We start from the raw sequence: 22,072 nt of genomic DNA on the forward strand, positions 1-22,072 counted from the left end.
TTATAAAGCTCATCTTGTAGCTAAAGGTTTCCAACAAAGATTGACTTATTAAAAAATACACAGTCCAGCAGCAACATTAACATCATTGAGACTTTTTCTTGTTTTTTTGTAATAAGAATAACTTTCTCATCTATCAACTGGATGTTTGAAGTGCTTTTCCTGTGGAGAGATAGTTGGAGACTTTTATGTTACATTACCTGCTGGATGTTTCAATAACGTGAATGGTAAAGTTTGTAAACTTAAAAAGGTTCTGTAGGGTTTAAAGGACATATCCAAAAATTGAAATGTTTAATTCCACACAGTAATAAAGACATAAAATAGCCATAAAACATACTTACTTGTTTACATTGATGATACACTGATAGCTTCAACTTTCCAGAGCGAAATTGATAATTTAAAGCCGTTGTTAAGTGATACTTTTAATATGATGAATTTGGGTCTGATTAGGAACTATTTGGGAATGAAAACTGTTCAGAATTTAAGGTGGATACTATTATTAGAGAAGCTTGTTGGCTCATTAACTGTACTTTATGATTTTTTTTTTTCATTCTCTATCCTTATGGAATCAGGTGGATCACTGGAGAGCATTTCGCTCTATTGGGGTCTTTGCTTATGGAATGCTGTTTTGACACTTGAATTGGCACTTACAACTAGGGTTTGGGAAGGGGAGCTTATTTCTCCCAATTGGGATTTTATTTGGGGGTCAGCTTGAGGAAAACCTGCAAAACCCAGCCACAGCAGCTGGTGTTGCCACATAGCTTTGTTGTGGTTCCTTGGTGTGCTTCTTTGTGGTCCTCTTGGTTTGTTGTGGGGTTTCAACCAACTCATATGGTATACATCAGTTGTGTTGGTAATCCAGTCCATCTTCTTGAGTAAGTCAGTGCTTACCAGGGGACCCTGTCTGTTGACGTACTCAGTTGTCATCACTTCCTCGTTGACCATCATTGGTTGGGGAGGCATTTTTCTTCTGTGACCTTCCTTGGCCACAGACCTGTTGTCTCTCACATCTGGGTTGACTGTGCTTTCTGCTGGTGTGGTATCAGTTCCTCTCTTTAGGAGATTGTCACCACTCTGGTGTGAACATTGGTCTGGGCTGCTTGCATTTCAAGTTGTGGCTGCTGTTGGAAGGTCTCGCACAGCAATGGACATGCTGCCTCCAGCTCTACATGGAGCACTTTTTCAAAGCATGTTACAGATTCTTCCAGGGTTATGTTAATCCAGTTCTATTCTGAGCATGTACTACCTTCTGCCACTGCAGTGTCCTGGTCAGCAAGGCGGTGCGGTGCAGACAGCCTGTATTCTACTGTATGCGGGTGGTTTCCCACTCCTCCATGCTCACTGTTGGAGGGGGTAGTGAGCTTTGCAGGAGTGGGGCCTGCTATCTGATCATCACTGGTCTGCTTGGGATGTGAAGCCAAGGCTGTGCTGTCTACATCTCCTTCTGTGCCTCTTCTTTGCTTGATCAGTGTTTGAAGATCTCACTTTGTTTGATGCATTGGAGGTTTCACAGCCTGTAAAGATACTGCAGACACATCAATTTGTGACATGCAGCCCACTGCAGTGGATGCATGTCTGCTGTTATTCTTTGTTTCATGGACAAGCTTGGCTGGTGGGCTTGCCAGCTCACTTGAAGCACTTCTCTTGGTTGCTGTAATACTTAGCCATATGTCCCTCTTCTTGACGTCTGACGCATTGTGGCTTTATGCCTAGCTCCACTGGGAGAGGCTGCGCTGTGATGTTGAAGCCCATGAGCTTCGTAAGCTCATTGACTTCATCTGCTTTCTTTCTTCTTGGGATGTTTTTGATCTGCATCCATCACTAGGATGAACAATTGTGGTGTTCTTCTGTTGTTTTTATTGTGAAGTTTGATGGCTACACTGCCAAATCCAGCCCACAATAGCCCTTGGCAGACTGTGTCTTCACTGCAGATCTGTCACAGAGGGATGTGGTGGTCTTAGGCACTGTCTTCTTCTTTTGTTGTGGTTTCTTCTCTGGCACTGTGATGAGGTCAAATTTAGGCAGGGTCTGCATGACCTCGTAGACAAGCCAGCAGTCTACTCTCACCTCCAGAAGAGCACCATTGTAAACACACTTGATGTTGAATTCTCCTGTTGTGGCGTCCTTGAGTACACTCAGATAGTCCAGCCAGTCTCCATCTGTGTAGGGGTGTAGGATTGTGGTATCAGCACTTTGATGATTGGGAAGGCCTGCTTTGTGATTGGAGGATCACTAGTGCCATGTTGTTCTTCTTCATGGTCATGAGGGACATGGTCCGTTGTGTCAGAAGCTTCTTCCTCTTCAGAGCTGACACAAGTGTCAACTATGGGACATGGCTGTCAGGATTACCCAGTTAATCTTCCAAGACTGTATTCTCTGTCAAGTCCTCAGACACGTCATCAATGAGCCTCTGGTTACAGTCAGCTTTTTCTGCTTTCCACATCTTCCTTTGCCCATGGCACACACACACACACACACACACACACACACACACACACACACACACACACACATGACAATTTACCTTTGCTGTAACAACAGTGACACAACAAGTCTGCCTGGTGCATGCAGCCAATGAGTACAACTGCTCAGCCTTCACACAGTAGTAGCAGCAATCAACAATAATGATTCACATTCTATGACTGCTCCAGAGGAACTGGACAATGAGTACTTTATGAAGACGATGTGCCAGTAATAAGCCTTTACAAGAAACAACAGTTCCATCATATACTAAAGCATATAGATGTCAAAATTTCTTTTGTGAGGGATAAAGTGTTTGCTTCAAAAATTCTTTTAAAGCACATTAGCACAAATGATCAACAAGATGATGTTCTGACAAAGGCACTAGGTAAAATAAAACTTGAGAAATTTAGAGCCTTGTTAGGACTTGGTAGTACAAGTTCGAGGTGCTGTCTTTCACAAAAACTGAAAATGAGCCAGTGGGACTCACTTCAACTGTTTTGGAGAAATCTGTTTTGCCCAGTGTCAAGAGAAAACAAACACAAAAGGGTAGGGGTTTATTATTAATCATTGGCAGTTCAAATGTACAGTGAATGATGGCACGAGGTGCATGCCTCGGGGCCTTATTCAACATTTTGAAGAGGCTATTCCAGCAGCCACTGAGCGTACGGGGAGCAATCACCTGCAAATTGTGGTGCATGTGGGAACAAATAGTGCCTTTCATCTGGGCTCCAAGGTCATACTTTGGTCATTCCAGCAGCTGGCAAAGAAGGTTGAGAAGACCAGCCTTGTGCATGGAATTTCAATGAATATCACAATTTGCAGCATATCTACAAAAATGATCATGGCCCTTTGGTTCTGAATTGAGTGCAAGGACTGAACCAGAGACTTTGAAGGTTCCGTGGCATGCTAGATTGCAACTTCCTGGACTTGCGCCATATGGTCGAGAACTGTAGGGTCCCCCCCAAATGGGTCATGTGTGTGCTACACATCAGAGGGTGCTATTCAGGAAGCTGACTGTGTGTGGGAGGCACACAAGGGTTTTTTAGATTAGGTGACACTCCAATCAATCCAGGTAACAACAGCTGTAGGAAAACCAGAATTATAGGTGTAGTATCAATTGGTTCAAATGGCTCTAAGCACTATTGGACTTAACATCTGAGATCATCAGTCCCCTAGACTTAGAACTACTTAAATCTAACTAACCTAAGGACATCACACACATCCATGCCTGAGGCAGGATTCTAACCTGCGACCGTAGCAGCAGGGCGATTCCGGACTGAAGAGTCTAGAACTGCTCGGTCACAGCAGCCGGAGGTGTAGGATCAAAAGAAATATCTCCCACAGGTGAGAGCATTAAAATCCTAATGGTAAACTGCTGAAGCATTCATAACCAAGTGCCAGAGTTTGAAGCATTTATGAAAAGCAGTGAAACTCACTTAATACTACGTAAAGAAAGCTGGTTGATACCTGAAATTGATATCAGTGAGATTTTTGGGGAAATTTAATTGTATATTGAAAGGCTAGGCAAATGGGACATGGAGGAGGCATATTTGTTGCAGTAGACAAGAAACACAAATGCACCAAGATAGAAATTGAAGTGGCATGTGTGACTGTTTGGGCAAGTTTCAGTATCAGAGGTGGGCTTAAACTGATGACTGAATCCTTCTCTCACTCATCTCCTGATATAAGCAGAAACCTTAGAGATAACCACAGTTCAATTACATATAATGTGCCCAGTCATACTGCAATCATTAGTGGAAACTTAAATCATCCAGCAAATAATTGGAAAATTACAGTTTTGTTAGTGGTGAGCATCATAAGATATCCTGTGAAATTTTACTAAATGCCTTCTCTGAAAACTATCTAGAATAGATAGTTAGGAACTCCCACTCATGATGGCAATACACTGGATCTAATGGCAACAACTAGACCTGGCTTCTTTGAGGATGTCCACATTGAAAGTGAAATTAGCGACCATGACACAGTCGTGGCAAAAATGATTAACAAAGTACAACTAAAACGTGTGTGTGTGTGTGTGTGTGTGTGTGTGTGTGTGTTTGTGTGTGTGTGTCACTGGGCAGGAGCATACAGAGGAACTGTGGCTCAAGTTTAAAAGAATAGTTGACTATGCAATGGATAGACATGTACCCCATAGAACAGTTCATAATGGGAGGGAACCTCCATTTTACACAGTCACTGTAAAGAAACTTCTAAAGAGAAAGAGATTACAGCATAAGAAATGTAAAACAAAGCATAGGGCCATAGAAGGAGAGATGCTGAATGAAATACATTTGGCTGTCAAGAGAGCAATACATGAGTCCATCCATGGCTACCATAACAGATTATTGTCAAATGATCTTTCACAGCACCCAAAGAAATTCTGGTCATATGTAAAGGCTGCTAGTGGCACTGAAGTTAGTGTTCACTCCCTAGTGAGTGAGACAGAACTGAAATTGAGGTAGCAAAGCAAAAGTTGAAATGGTTAACTCCATTTTCAAATGTTCCTTTACAAAGGAAAAACTAGGAGAATTGATCAGATTTAATCCTTGCACTGAAAAGATGACTGAAATCAATGTTACTGTTAGTGGTGTTGAGGAACAGGTGAAATCATTAAAACCAAACAAACCTCCAAGGCCCGATGGAATCCCTCAGATTCTGTATAGAATTTGCAGTTGAGTTAGCTCCTCTTCTAACTATGATGTATCATAGATCCTTTGAACAAATGACTGCACCCAGTTCTTGGAAAAAGGCACAGGTCACACCTGGTTACAAGAATGGTAGTAGAAGTGACCCATAAAACTACCGACCAGTATCCTTAACATCAGTTTATTGTAGAATCTTAAAACATATTCTAAGCTGGAACATAATGAGGTATCTTGGACAGAATGACCTCATCAGTGCCAACCAACAAGGATTTCGAAAACATCGATCATGTGAAAACTATCTCACACATTTCCCACATGACATACTCAAAGCTCTGGATCAAAGTAGTCAGGTAACACAGTATTTCTTGATTTCTGAAAAGCATTTAACTCAGTACCACGCCTACACTTACTGTCAAAAAATGATCCTATGGCATATCAAGTGAAATTTGCAACTGGATTGAGGAATTTTTGGTAGGGAGGGCATAGCATGTTATCTTGGATAGAGAGTCATTGTCAGATGTAGAAATAACTTTGGGTGTGCCCCAGGAAAGTGTGTTGGGACCTTTGCTGTTCATATTGTATACTAATGACCTTGCAGACAATATTAACAGTGCAATCAGGCTTTTTGCAAATGATGCAGTTATCTATAATGAAGTACTATCTCAAAGAATCTGTGTAAACATTCAATCAGATCTTGATCAGATTTCAAAGTGGTGCAAAGAGTGGGAATTTGCTCTAAATTTTGAGAAATATAGAATTTTGCACTTCATAAAATGAAAAAACCCGAGGGGGAACCTGTTCCCCTACCGGGTGCGTCCCCAGGTGGCGGATAGGGGAAAGCTCTACAGATATGTAGGGTAGGTGGGAAATAAAATACCACCCGTGGACCAACACAGGACCAGAAATCCAAAGGCGACTGTCTCACATTGGGCGGTCTTTGGTCAGCGTCTGTTCCCCAGGTTAGGGGCGGCTGGGAAAAACCTCCAGGGCTAACAACCGTGGTTGTAAATTTGTGGCTCGAAGAGTCACCCCTTACATAATACTATCAATCATGGAAGAGTGTAATGTGAAACAAATTACCCCAGGTGGACAATCCACCGCACCAAGGTGCGCAAGCAGACTATCGGATTCTGGGGAGTCTGCAGCATTGCACAGAGATGAATCGGGACATGATAAGACATCAAGCAAATTGAAATGTAAAAAAACAAGTTACATAGCTACTTTCAATGTAAACTCTCTTTTAAAAACAGGAAAATTAAAACATCTTACAGATACCCTCAAACATCATAGAATACTCATAACATCACTACAAGAAACTCGATACATAGATGAAAACAATTTTGATTCCAGAGGTTTCAGAATATACAAAGGAAAGGTAGGCAAAAGAATAATGAAAACCACACCCCACCTCGGAACGGGCTTTATAATAGATAAAAGTATTTTAGACTCCATTATCAGCTTTCAATCACAATCGGAAAGACTCTCCACACTCACTTTTAAATCTGCTAATAGAGTATACACAATTGTGAATGCACATGCCCCCATAAATGAAGACAATAGGAAAAATAAGGAAAAGGTGGAACGTTTTTGGGAACAACTAGATGACGCGGTGCAAAAGATCCCAGACAAACACAACATCATACTTACGGGGGACTTCAATGCTCAAGTAGGAAAAGAGAAGAAATACAAAAATATTGTTGGAAACTACCCAGCGCACAATAGAACTAACCAAAATGGAGTCAGATTAGTAGAACTCTGCCAAGCGCATGGCTTGATCCTGAAATCCACAGCCTTTAAGAGACTACCCAGAAAACAGAAGACATGGACCTCACCAAACCCACACTTGGGTGAATTTCAACTTGATCATGTGGCGATAAAATGGAAACACCATACAGAAATACAAAATGTCAAAGTACTCAGAGGAGCAAACTTGGATTCTGATCACTATCTTTCTAAAATAAAACTCAAAATTATCCCCAAAAGGAAAGATAGAAACAGTAAACCCAAAAGCAGAAGATACGATCCAGAAAAGATAATGAATTCGAAGGAGTTTCCCCTCGCGACTCAAGATATAAGGAACCAAAATTGGGATCAAATGAAGGAAAGCCTACTAACCAAAGCTGAACAAATAGCACCTATAACCAAAATCAAAAAACACGCATGGTGGACAGAGGAATGTGACAAACTTATTGAGCAAAGAAAGAAAGCATGGCAACAGATGCAATCTCAGAAAAATGAATATAATAGGCAAAATTTCCTGAGTGTAAGAAAACTAGTGAGTAAAAACCTCAAAAGAATTAAAAAAGCACAAGAAGATCAACTCCTTTTGCAGATCAACGAAGACTTCAACAAAAACAAGACTAGGAGCTTTTACAGAAATTTTAAACAAAAAATAACCAAGTACAGCCCACCGACACTCCAATTACAAGATAAAAATGGTAATATTGCACACAACAACAGGGATAATTGCAAAATTTTGAGGGAATATTTCAGAAACCTTCTCAACTGTAAAGAACCAATTGAAAAAATGGATTTCAGCAACTCAACTTCAACAAGTCCTAACTCAGAACCACCCACCGTCGAGGAACTACAATCAATCATTTTGAATCTCAAAAACTATAAGGCTTCGGGAGAGAACCAAATTACAGCTGAACTGTGGAAAAATGTCAATAGAAATGCCATAGAATCTCTCCAAAACATATTTGAAGAAATATGGAAAACAGAAAGAATTCCGGATGAATGGAAGATGGCCCTCATTCACCCAATTCATAAGAGGGGATCCAGAACAGACCCCAACAATTACAGAGGGATTTCGCTCCTTGACGTAACATACAAAATACTGTCTAAAGTCCTTTTGAACAGAGCAGAACCCCAGCTAGATTGTCAACTTGGAGAATACCAGGCAGGCTTCAGAAAGGGAAGATCCTGCCCAGAACAAATTCTAAACCTCAAAAATCTTATGGCCTACCAAAAATCGAGAGCAAAAGCGTATGTCATCACATTCATTGACTTTCAAAAGGCGTACGACTCCATAGACAGGGAATCTCTAATCTCCATATTAAAAGAATTGAACCTAGACAATAAAACTACAAACCTAATTAGAGAAACCATCACCAACACATACTCCAAAATTAAATTTATGGGAGAACTCTCAGACCTATTTGAGATAAAAACTGGAGTACGACAAGGTGATGGACTCTCTCCATTGTTATTTAACTGTGCCCTAGAAAAAATAGGAAGAGAATGGAACAAGAAAATCAATAGTGGAATCCGACTAGGAACAAAAAACAAAGGCATCAAGGTTAATTGCCTAGCATTTGCAGATGATATGGCCCTACTAGCTGAAACATGGGAAGAAGCCAAAGAACAGATCCTCGAATTACAGAAACAAGCAGAGAAAATAGGCCTTAAAATTTCTTTTGAAAAAACCAAAATAATCACAAATATAAAAAAGCCAATGAAATATCTTAAAGTAAGAGACCAAAAGATCGAAATTGTTAAAGAATTCAAATATCTTGGTGAATGGATTAGCTGGAACGTCCTTGAGAAAAAAGCAATAGAATTAAGAAGAAACAAAGTTGAACTAGCCTTTCAGCTTACTAAAAATACTTATAATAAAAAGTCCCTCTCATGGAATTCAAAAATAAAACATTACAACACTGTCATTAAACCAGAAGCACTATATGCAGCTGAGACATTATCTATCACTAACCATGGCCCAATTGAAAGGCTAGAGATCAAAGAAAGAAAAATATTGAGAAAAATTTTAGGCCCCAAATTTCATAACGACAAACTAATTCATACCAAAAATGAAACACACTACAAAACCACAGAAAAACTTTCGGATACAATGAGGAAAAGAAGAATTGAGTTTTATGGGCACATTCTCAGAATGAACCCAAATAGACTTACAAAAAGAATGTTTGACTACTTCAGGAATAAAAAATCCAAACCAAATTGGTTTATCCAAACAGAGAAAGACTTAAGAGAACTACACATCACAGAAAAAATGCTCACAGACAGGACCGCAAAAATGATAAGCAAAGACAGAAAAGAGGGATTCCAGCTCCAAAATAGAAAGAAAAGAACGATTGTCATCTCTGATGAGGAAAGAAAAGCAAGATCAGAAAGAATGAAACAGTACTGGGCGAAAAGAAAGGCACAGAATACACAGAAGTGATTGATTCAACGTACCCCAAAGTTGGGTGAAACGAAGAAGAAGAAGAAGAAGAAGAAAATGAAAAAAAATGTAGTATCCTATGAATATAATATCAATGAGTCACAGTTGGAATTGGTCAACTCATACAAAAACCTGGGTAGGGATATGAAATGAAGTGATCACATAGGTTCAGCCATGGGTAAAGCAGATGGTAGACTTTGGTTTATTGGCAGAATACTGGGGAAGTGCAATCAGTCTACAAAGGAGGTTGCTTACTAATCAGTCATGCAACTGGATTTAGAATATTGCTCAAGTGTGTGGACCCATACCAAATAAGACCTACAGAGGATATTGAATGTATACAGAGAACGGGTAGCACAAATTTTCAAAGGTTTGTTGAATCCATGGGAGAGTGTCACAGAGATGCTGAAGGAACTGAACTGGACAGATGGAAACAATCCCAAGAAAGTCTAGTTACAAAGTTTCAAGAACTGGCTTTGAATGATCACCCTAGGAGTATACTACACTGTCTCTGTCACATAGGGACAATGGGGAATAGATTAGAAATAATTACTGCACACACAGAGGCATTCAGACAATCATTCTTTCCATGCTCCATAAGTGACTGGATCAGGAAGAAACATACACTCTGCCATGGATCTCATGGTGGTTTGCAAAATATAGATGTAGATGTAGACTTATTTAAAACTTGTCATTAATTTTTGTAATGCTGATGATCAGCACTTATGGAGAGTGTTGGTTGTAAAATGTTAATGCTCTGTTGGTTGAATTAACTTCCATTTTTCAGATGCTTTTATCTTCTGTGTGCTTTACTGTCATCTGCCATTGAGTAAGTTGTTATATATATTTTAAAAAATATTCTGTAAAAACAGATTTATAATAGAGCTTCATTTATGTGCCTGGTTACAACATTTGCAATAGGGAACCCTCATTTATAAAAGTGGAGATAAGCAAGTGGCCTTTGATTATAGATCCATCTCCCTCCTTGATATATTATCACAAGTTTTTGGGAAGGAAGTTTATTACAGAATATTGCACCACCTTTATGAGAATAACCTTACAAGAATGGCTCAGTTCTGCTTCCGTAAAGGCTTCTCTGCAGAGAAGGCAATAAATGCCTCACAAACTCCATCTTGTTTGAACTAAATAAGAAAAATTACCGGAACGAATGTATTACTCTGCAGCACAATATGCACTTTTGGCAATTTTCTGAGTTTGAGTGTCGGTCCTGCACACTTTTAATCTTGGCATTACAATTTAGGAAAGAAATACACATATTCTGCAAACTAGCCAAGGCCTTTGTGTAGATTACAAAATTTTGCTAGAAAAACTAGAATGATATGTTGTTAAAGGACCCCCCCCCCCCCTTTTCAATTGTAGCTCTATCTTAATAACAGAAGACAAAGGGTTATGTTAACAAATGATACAACAAGAATAAGAACAAATTTGGAGTGAAGAAACAATAAAAACTGTGTTTCATAAAGTTCATTGCCTGATCTGCTTTTGTTGTTTTTACTCATATGAATGATTTATGTGGAACACCGGAGAGCCTTTCAAAAACTTTCATGTTTACTGATAGTACAAGTATACTGATAAAGGACTTGACATATCCATATTAGACACAGTCAAGATAATAATGGAATGGGCTTACAAGTAATTCACAGTAAACAGATGAAATGTTTCTCTTACAAAGACGCATATTATGTAATGCCAGAGAAATAAAAATGACTTACACATATTGGAAGTACAACTCAGTATGCAGATACTGGATGGGACTTCATGAGTGAATTTCCTACATATCCAGATGAACAATAAACTGAAATTGTACCAGCATGTGAACCAGTTAACCAGGAAGCTACATTATGCTAGTTTTGTACTTAGAAATCTCACTGTTCTGACCAGCAGATGAAATTGCTAGAATACTGACCTATGGCATAATAAAGAACATTGAGATTTTTACACATAGATGCCAATACCTTTAGTCTTTAAAGGTATTTAGAATGAACTGTGAAATTCACAACCACACTACTAGAAGTAAAAATAATTTCCACATAGAGTGTCATTCCTTATCAAGGTTCTAAAACTGAATTTTATATTCAGGTCCAAAAGTCTGTATAAAGTTGCCATTAGACAGGAAACTGAATATCCCAGGCATTCAACAACAAAATGGAAGAGTACCTTAGCCAGTCTTTCTGTAATTTATCAGAACATTTGGGCTCAGGGATGTATATTCTGATTAACACTAATTTTCATTTGAAACTGGGTTCAACAGTCCCATTATACAGACAGGTATAGTAGTCTCTGAAACTAGGGGAGTCATATGCCTAGTATGAAGTACTAGATGAAAACAGCAGCTGATTAGTGTAACAGGTAGACAGCAGATTTTTTGCAAAGTAACTTTTCCTGTTCTAATACATCTAGACTCTAAAAGTAATTTCTATTATTAACAATGTGAGTATACTGTGCCAATTCAGTGATGCCATCTACATTCTGTATATAAGGTAGGATTACAAAGCAGATTTCTCATTCAAAAATTGCGTTTGAATGGTGTGTTTATTGTGAGAAGATTCTGTTATGCTTTGTGTAAGAAGGAGAAGGTTCTACTAGCATGTGTCAGCATTTGACAGCAGCAGGACCCCGGCTATCAAGACTGTGGTTTATCATTCTGTCATATTGCTGCTCACTTCGGAGGGAGTTCCATGACTGTTATGCAAATGTAGAATTGATGCATCTAAGAGGACCATACTCAATGCTGTGCAGGGTTTCAGCAGCCCTGTGCACTTAGTACCTAAGAGGACAGACATACTTTCCACTTGGCCATGCAGGACTGTATAGTCATATCATGTACCTTGAATCAGGAAATGAGCATGTATGCAACAAGACAAGTACCCACAATGACAGCGTAGTGACATCTGGAGCACCATGGGCTGTCAGCATGGCAACCTTTGTTGCAGCTTCCCTTGATGTGGCAGCAGAGAGATGAGCAGTGACAATGGTGCATCCAATGATGACACTGGATACAGAAATAGCATTGTGTTATCTATGCAGATGAGTCCCAGTTCTGTGTAATTCATCAAATATGTGCAACATTCCATAAGGTCAAATGTTGCCAGATTCTATTCATCATTGTCTTATTGGTGTGACTGTATCAGGTACACAATGCAACCACTCTGGTTCTCATAGCTGGTAGACTGGACAGCACGGGTTACATCTCTGATGTGTTAAGGCTGGTGATTGTGCCCTATCTTCAAGTCTTCATGATATCTTTCAACAAGATAATGTGAGACTCCATGTTGCCCATGCTGTTCTGATCTACCTCAATACAGAAGTACATTCTGCAAATCTCTCACCATTTGAAAACATCAGGCCATGGGTTGCTAAGAACCTGGGACAGCACCACTTGCCAACCACTGCAATTGATGAACTGCTGCACAGAGTTGGAGCACCATGGTATGTCATACCCATATTTGTCATCCAATTTCTGTTTGAATTGACGTCCATCTGGGTTAGAATCTGTGTTACTGCCAGAAGTGGCAGTTTTGTTTACTAAATTTTGCACTTTGTATACTCCAATTAAATTACAAAGTAATCTTGTATTATTCCTACTATCTATACTACCATATAAAGACAAGTTGTCATTTAACATTGTTACCAAAAAATGGACAATGTTATTGGCAAAAATCTGAGTGAGTTCTTGATCGATTTACTTCAGATTTTTATACAATGCTCTAATAAACATTCTATGTATTTTTAATACATATGGTACATAAATATGTAATCAAAATCTATACTATCTTATAATGACAAGTTATTGTTTAACATTGTCATAAAAGTCTTTAAAATTTTGTGACTGATTTACTTAAAATTTTCACACAATACTCCAATAAATGTTTGGACATACATAAGCTACAGATTTTCTTACTATACCTGGTATCTAAGTATATATTTACTACATAGTGGGGTAATATTGTTAACGGGAAACTCGTAATGGTCTTGACCAATTTACTTCAAATTTTTACATGATACTCTAAGTGTCCATACTGTCTGTGCAGGGTGGACTAGCACTCGTATAGTCCACCATCCAGTGGGGGGGGGGGGGGGGGGGGGCGGACTGGTCGACCTGCGCGCGTGAACTGGATGGGCACAGGAGATGTCGTTGCAGTACCGGCGGAGAGGGGGATGCGAATCTTGAGCATCCCGTCGGTGCTGAACGTTGCGGTTATGGCAGCCGTATCCACCCCATTTGGGATAGGGACTGTGTGCGGGATGGTGATGTGTGATGTGGGTGTGGACCCACGTGAAGTGTCCCCTATGCAGAAGATGAAGATGGATCCCTCGTGGAGCTGCAAGGAAAGCTCGTCGGGTTGGCACTCAGAGGCGTTGATTGCGATGCAAATTTCGTCAACAGTGGATGTAGGGTGCACTAGGGGGGGTGGGGGCGAAAAGTAACGTAGTTCAGGAGAAACATTGGAACACTCTGTGGAGGTATTGGGTACCAACACTTGGGACGGTGTAATGTCACACATAACATGAGGTTGAGCCTGAGGTTGTGGATTGTCACACTGTTTGGAACGAGGGTAGAATATCATTGTACGCAACCGCTGAGTTGCCCTCAGGTGTAGGCTCGGTGCACATACGATCATGGTGGGACGCAGGAGGGTGGGTGGTCTGTGTGGGATCGGGGTCGTCACCATCTGATGGAAGAACACTCGACTCGGGGGGGGGGGGGGAGGTGAGTTACAGATTCTTCGATCATCCAGGCTGGTTTCACGCGTTGGAGGGAAACTGTCTGCCAGTGACCACTGACGAGAATGTCCATAGTATTGTCCCTGCGAGCCACTACTCGATGTGGGCCAGAGTAGGATGGCTGTAATGCCGGTTTGACTGTGTCATCCCGTAACATAATGAACTCACAAGAGTCCAGTGCCGCATGTCTGAACACGCAAGGGCAGGTATGTGGCCGTGGAGGAGGCGTGCAGATCACGGCTATGTGTGTCCGGACCTGTTCAACTAGCATGGGGAGGTCGAACATATTGGCGATTGCTTCGTCATTGATGAACTCTGCGGGGAGGACTAGGGTCTCGCCATACAGGAGCTCTGTGAGTGACGCCTGGAGGTCTGTCTTGTAAGCCGTGTGTATTCCTAGCATAACCCAGGGAAGGGCATTGCACCACTCACCCCCGTGGCACATGAGTGCCGCTTTCAGCGTTCTGTGCCACCGATCGACCAGTCCATTGCTCTGGGGGTGGTAAGTCATAGTGCGGAATCTATCCACCCCACAGAGGGCGCAGAGTTTGTTAAACAGCAGGGATTCAAACTGTCTTCCCTGGTCGGTGGTGATGGATGTAGGACAGCCAAATTGACCTATCCAGGAGGATACAAATGCGCGTGCTACGGAATCTGCTGTGATGTCCTGCAGGGGGATTGCCTCCACGCAACGTGTAACGTGATCAATGCCGGACAGGATATACCTGAAACCATCCGACACAGGTAACGGTCCTACGAGATCCACACGTACATGACTGAAGCGGCCTTTCAGGATGTCGAATTTACCTAGACTGGGTTGTGTGTGCCTGCCGACTTTGCTGCACTGGAACTGTAAACAAGCACGAGCCCAAGTACGACAATTCCTCTTCACATCTGGCCACACAAAGCATTCTGTAACCAGGCGTGTAGTATCCTTAGCACCAGGATGTGCCAAGTTATGTAAAGTAGTGAACACTTGGCGACGCAGCACAGGGGGAACAATAGGCTGAGCGGTGCCCATGGATGTATCACACCACAGTGGCTTGGCCGAGCCCGGTAGGTTGCACGAAACGATCTGAAGGGAAGTATCTGGGTCCTGTCGGAGGTTGTGCAATTCAGTGTCACTGTCCTGTAAGTGGGGCAATTCATCGAAATTAATGGGGGATGAAATTGCAGTGATACATGATAGGTAGTCAGCCACCACATTTTCTGACCCTCGAATGTAACGGATGTCTGTTGTGTTTTGGCAAATTAAGTCCATTTGCCGGAACCTACGTGGGGGAAGGTCAGTAGCGGGGTTAAGGATAGCCTCCGCGAGGGGGCGGTGGTCCGTGAAAATTGTTATATTCCTTCCTTCAATGTCTGTGCAGAAATATTTTACAGCTTCATAAACTGCAAGCAATTCTCTATCGAATGCTAACCATTTACATTGAGCTGTAGATAATTTTTTGGAAAAAAACCGGAGTGGTTGAGTCGGGTCATTGACATGCTGTTGTAGGACTGCACCGATTGCGAAACCACTTGCATCCACTGTAATCGAGATGCAGGCATCTGGCAAAGGATGGGCGAGAGTGACACCACGTGCTAACGCTGATTTAAGGTCTTCAAAAGCTCTCACCATGTTGTCAGACCACGGTACTCGGCAACTGCCTGAGGTTTGTTTCCCGGCCAATGCATCAGTCAAAGGGGCTTGAATTGCTGCCGCCATTGGCAGGTTATGACGGTAGAAATTGACAGTTCCTAAAAACCGGCGTAATTCGCGAAACGACACTGGGAGGGTTAGCTCACGAATGCAGTCAACCCGCTCCTGCGGGGGGCATATACCATCCGAGGAGACTGTGTACCCCAGAAAAGTGACAGCGGTGCAGCGGAGTTGTGACTTGTCATTATTGATCTCGACTCCGTTACGTGTCAATAAGTCCTGTATCGTGGCCAGGTGGAGTTCATGTTCCCTGTCAGAGGGGGAGAAAATTAGTATGTCATCGAGGTATGCGTAGCAATATGTGCAGTTAAAAAGAAGTGAGTCTATAAAATGCTGCCAAGTTTGGGCCGCGTTTTTGAGACCATAAGGCTTGTAACAAAATTCGTACAGGCCAAAAGGTGTGATTACTGCTGTCTTTGGGATGTCACTCTGTTCCACTGGTATCTGTAAATATGCCTTGCGGCAGTCCAAGACACTGAAGATGCGTGCTCCGCTAAGTACTTGCGCAAAGTCTTGTATGTGAGGTATCGGGTAATTGTCTAATACCGTTCGCACGTTGAGGCAATGATAGTCGCCGCACAGGCACACAGTGCTGTCCTTTTTGGGAACTAAATGTATGGGGGAGGACCAATTACTGTCCGATGGGCGAACAATGCCTGTCCTTAGAAGTTTCTCCACTGCAGCTTTAGCAAGGTGTAGTTTATGTGGTGGCAGTCGGCACGCTTTATGGCGCACTGGAGGCCCATCTGTCATGACAATTTTGTGTGGCGTGCCATTTATGATGGCGTTCAGCTTGGGTGGCGAACTCATTTGGGGGCCATCGTGAACGGGAATTGGTAGCACACAAGAGTCACTAACCTGATGTGCCAGGGAAGCTGTCTGCTTTGGTGTCAACAAAGTTCCATGAGGTGCATCTCCGGTGTCAGGTGGTGGCGGCATTGGCAGGCGTTGTACGAGGCGTCGTGCCTCGGTGAGGGCTTGCGTAGCCGATGATCTGGCACAGTTCCGTTCGACGTTGTGAGCACGGAGATCGTTGACTGCATGGCGTTCGGGCTGGAGATGGGCGGTGAAAATTGTGAGGCTGTCCGCCAATGAAGAGCACTTGATGGGAGCTGTGTCCAGGTTGTCGGGCAGCCGAGGGGGAGGGGGGGCCAAAGAGGCGACTGAACATGCAATGTGCGTGGATGAGGCGTGGTGCAATAATGCGGCTGACTGAAGATCAGAAGACAGTCCGAAGTGGAAAAGGAAGTCGATGCCTAATACTGGATCTTCGACATCAGCCACGTAGAAGGACCAAGTGAACTGTTTACCAGGTATGAGTTCAATAGGTAACTTGGCCAAACCCTCGACACGAAGTGTCGACTTATTTGCTACTAGAAGGGACAGTTTGGTTGGTGCCGTGTCCTTTACAGAAAATGTGAGAGGTATGACACTAACGTCTGCTCCGGTATCGATGAGAAAATACCTGCACGAACCTACATCCAAGGCGTACAGACATCCTCATGGGGTGGGGGATCTGACAGAATGCAATGTCTGTGGGTGCCCCTGCCTGTATCCGCGGGCCACGGCACCTACTGCGGCCCACGTGCGGCGTTTGGGAATGCGCAGGGCAGACAGCAGTTGTGAACGGCGTCCCTGAAAGTGGTGTGAAACCAGCATATGTGTGAGTCGGCTGTACTCATCCCGCCAGCCGAAGCGTCAGGTGGGGGGAAGGCAGGGCGGGCAGGCGCTAGCCCGGTTGGGGTGGGGAGCGGCTGTTGCCGACCTGCTGGCGGTTCCCAGTCTTGGCCGCTAGGTGGCTGCTGTTCCGTGTGCTGTCTGCGATACGCACGTGCCCAGCCTCTACCGCCCGACGGTGGAAGTATACCCACAGGGTTACCAACCTCGGTGGTGTTAGACACTGTGCTGCGCGGGGGAAGGTGGCTGTGTCGAATAATGGCGTATGCCTGGTCCGCCAGCCGTAGTTTATCCTTGAGTGACGCTGCGGTATGTGGAAGCAAATGTAACTGTAGTTCTTGCGGCAGCTTCACCAACCACAATGCCCAGAGTGCTACGTTCGGCAGGATCTCGGTACCGACCTGTGCACACAAGCGTTGCCTCAGCTGTGAGGGTGTTCTGTCACCTAAAGTCTCATCGTAAATTATGTTGTGAATAGTATCGGCCAGCGGACGAGAGAGGTGTTCGATAAGTAATGCGCGAGCAGAGGCATATTTGTTGCTCTTAGGTGGGTTCAGCAATAAGTCACTGATGAGATCAGGGTGGTCGTGCAGGTGGTTCACTGTCATCCGCAATACTGTGTATGTCCAACACGTTGTCCACCAAGGTAAACCACGTCACTGGGTTGTCCGGTTGGAATGGCAGCAACTTCGGAAAACGGACGGGGGTCAGTGTTTGCAGGGCTGTAGGAGAGGCACGAAATGCACGGGGATTCTGTACGATGTGCACTGGTGCAAAATGTGCCTCAGTGGCAGGCGATGTGTTGTGTTGAACGTCCGTTAGCTGTGTAGGCAAGACGTGGTATCCAGTCCTTGTAGGCACGGAATCTGCACGGCCACACGACAAGCACGGTGCTGTAGGCGCGGGCGGGTCAACTGCCGGTGCAGCCGAAATCTCGAGCAGAGGCGCGAGATCGCGATTGAGCGCTGAGTGACGGGGCGGAACCACGGCAGGTGCGTTGCCCAAGGTGTGCTAATTGTGATAAGGAGGGGGGAGACTTATCCTGAGTCAGTAGTGGAAGTGTGTGACATCCAGGTGAGCGGTGTTGGCACTAATGATTTAGTGGTTGAAAGTGAAGCTGATACATTTCATTTAGAAGAGGTGGACATTATTTTTCATGTTGAAGTAATTGATCATGATCAGACCTATGGTGAGGCCCAGGAGAGTCAATGTGTCCCAGTTGACATTAGAGATATTTTGCATGAATGCCAGGACATTATAACCAGCATTGTGAGGTAAATAAGAGGATTATTGAATATTAGTAAGGGTGAGTCAGATTTCAGTTCAGATAGTTATATTATTGATCATTCTCAGCCAGATTTTGTGTGAATGCCAGGACATTAGAACACAGCATTTTGAGGTACATAAGAGGATTATTGAACATTTCAGAGATATTGGTAAGGACGAGTCAGATTTCAGGTCAGATATTTATTTTATTGATCATTCTCAGCCAGATTTTGCTTACAACACTAATTAGTGCACTTATTCAAGTCAAATTTGTGAGTCTCATCATGCATTAGAAGTTATCCATGACACAAGCACACATGTACCACTTTGCCCTGTACAGCTAAGAACCATCTGCAGAAAGATTAATGTTTTGAAGATAAAGAGGCTGATTTGCTTAGAGAAACTAACATCAACAAACAGCAGGATTTATGTGGTAGTCCTTACATTAAAACCACAGTTGGTGATTGACATTGTTATTGTTTGATTGACACAGGTAGTGCTATTTTTATTATTTCTGAAAAGTTCAGGGATGGAGTTAAGCAGAGTTCTGAGTACAATGAATTTCCTATAACAGGAGTTAGGATTAAAGGTGCTACAGGTAAGTTCAGTAATGCTGTAAACAAACAAGCTTTAATCACATTTCATGTTGACAATGCAGTTTTTGAGGAAGGATGCCTGGTGGTCAGTGATCTGAATGAGGAGATATTGCTAAGCATGGATTGGATATTGAAAAACAATGTAACATTTGACTGGGTGAAGTTTAGAGTAAATTTTTCTAATGCCAATACACATTTTTCTGGTTACACTAGGTTACACTTTAGAGCTGGTGACACATCTACAAATAAAATATATGGTTTTGACGTAGAAAGAGGCTATATAGATGATGATGATTTGTCAAATAAAGATACAACTGATAGAGATTTTGGTCAATTTGTTACTGACAAGGTAAAATAGACAGACAAGCTTCCTGGAGATGAGTAGTCATAAATGGCAGAAGTATTTAGATCCTATACAGATATGTTTAGTGAGAAACCAGCTAGAGTTAAGGGTTAAAGAGCACCAGCCTTTCTTTATAAAACCACATTCAGTTCCTGTTTTTAAAAGACAGGTTGTGGAGAGAGACTGAAGAATTGTTGACATACTCATAACAAGCAAAACCTGGAACAAGCATGTCAGTACAATCAAAGAACTAGCTAATAAGATTAGGCAGGGAAGTGTGACACTTAAGTTAGCTAAGTGTAAGTTTGATGTAAGAACTTTGAACTTTTTAGAACACAGCATTTGCAAAGAAGGAACATTACCTCATCAGACAAAATTAAAGCTATTGCTAAATTTCCTGAACCAAGAAATAAGAAGGAATTAAGATCATTTTTTGTACTATGCAATTTCTATCACAAATACATTAGGACTCAAGCTTTAAATGCACCTAGTTTATATCATTTTTTGCCAGTTACCTTTTCATGAGATCGAAAAACAACTTTGTAACAGCCAAATTTCACACAGACCTGATCTTACTTTACCATTTTGTCTTATGACTGATGGTAGTGACTGTGATTTTGGTGCTTACTTATTCCAGCAAAAGGAGGTAGACAGACAGGTGAAGCAGTGTGCAATAAGGTTTGCAAGCTGTAGTTTGTTAAAATTTGATAGAAGCTATACTGTAACAGAAAAGGAACTACTTTCCATTGTATAGGGATTCAAAAAGTTTAGAAATTATTTAACTGGACATAAAGCCATTGTTTTTACTGATCATAAAGCTTTATGCTATTTGCAAGAATATAAACTTTATCATAACAGGATAACACATTAGGCCTCATTCTTACAGCAGTTTGATTATACTATTTTACATATTAAGGGTATACAGAACTGTTTCAAATGCTTCGTCTAGTTTTCCAATAGGGAATGAGCAGGAAAATGTTGGAATACAGGATGATAAGAACTTCAAAATCATGTTTATCAAAGGTGTAAAAGGTGAAAAAGAAATAGTTGAGTTATGTGGACAGCCGAGGATACATCACAATCAGGATGATGGCCTTAAGTTAGTAAAGAGCTTACTTGGAAAAAACGGGTTATGAGAAAGTTGCACAGTTCTACCAGGTACACATGGGAATTCTGTTTAGAAGACTTAGACCTGATTCAGATCAGTGGTAAGTAGCTGGTCTAAACAACACATTGATTTAATTATTAAGTTTGTACATTGTGGCAGTATGAACCACACCCAGAAGTTGCAGGAAAATGTTTATTTTAATAATATCTCTAGAAGAGTAAAGTCTTATATTGCAACTTGTGACTGATGTCAAAGGGTAAAGGTGACAAAGCAACGTCATAAAGGATTCCTACATAGCATTATTCCTAAAGGTAAGTCTGAGTGCATTGGAGTCCTCTTCTGTGGTCAACTTCCTCGTTCAAGAGAGAGATACTCTTACATGTTTGTAGTTGTGGATTTGTTATCTAAATTAGTTAAGCTGTGTCCATTGAAGAAAGCCACTAGCCACAAGATGCTTCAATGTTTTGTCAATGGTTACTTTGCCAAAGTGGGTAACCAAAAGCATTCCTATCTGACAATGGCAGTCAACTTACATTCAATGTTTGGAAGCAGTTTGTTATAGATAAGAACATCAAACATAAACGCATTTCAGTTTATTCACCTTCTTGCAATCCAACACAGAGGTACATGAGAGAGATTGGACACCTTTATAGGACTTATTGTGCTAAGGACCAAACTAACTGGTATTATTGCATCAAAGCAGTTTGAGGACATCCTCGACCATTTACAGCACACCACTATTGGGTTTTCTCCATATGAAATTTATTACAATAAGAAGACTGCAAACCTTTTGTATGAATTAGTTAAGTTTTCTGGATGCTCTGAACTTTCACTTGATGAGAGAGGGGATAACGTGAGGAAAAATATGGAAGTCTATTATAATAAGAAAAAGTTAAGGCATGATAAAGATTTGAGGGTAACACAGAACAAAGATGGTGACCTGATATCAACCATAAGCTACGAGAAATCTAAAGCAATAAACAAAGAAATTAAGAAGTTTTTTGATATATACATTGGACCTTTTGAAATTTCTGATATACCACATCCTAATGATTATCAACTTATTTACCCAAGATCAATAAAAGTATTTGGTTTTGACAAATATTGTTCAGTTGAAACTGTACAATACTAATTAACTTGAACCCTCAGGGAAATGTTGACTCTTTGTGCATCATGCATGTTGCAAATGTGAGGTCCCTAGCTAGTGTGGCATTTGCCTCTACAGTTTTACGCATTAGTACCACATTCTTCTCACACAATATACACATTTACCTCATTAATCTGAATTATATATGCATTGAAAGATTGAAATTTGTTAATTGAAAAACAGTGAAGTAATATTTGAGTTG

This window comes from Schistocerca piceifrons, chromosome 7 (genome assembly GCF_021461385.2).
Source record: "Schistocerca piceifrons isolate TAMUIC-IGC-003096 chromosome 7, iqSchPice1.1, whole genome shotgun sequence".
Classification (NCBI taxonomy): domain Eukaryota; kingdom Metazoa; phylum Arthropoda; class Insecta; order Orthoptera; family Acrididae; genus Schistocerca; species Schistocerca piceifrons.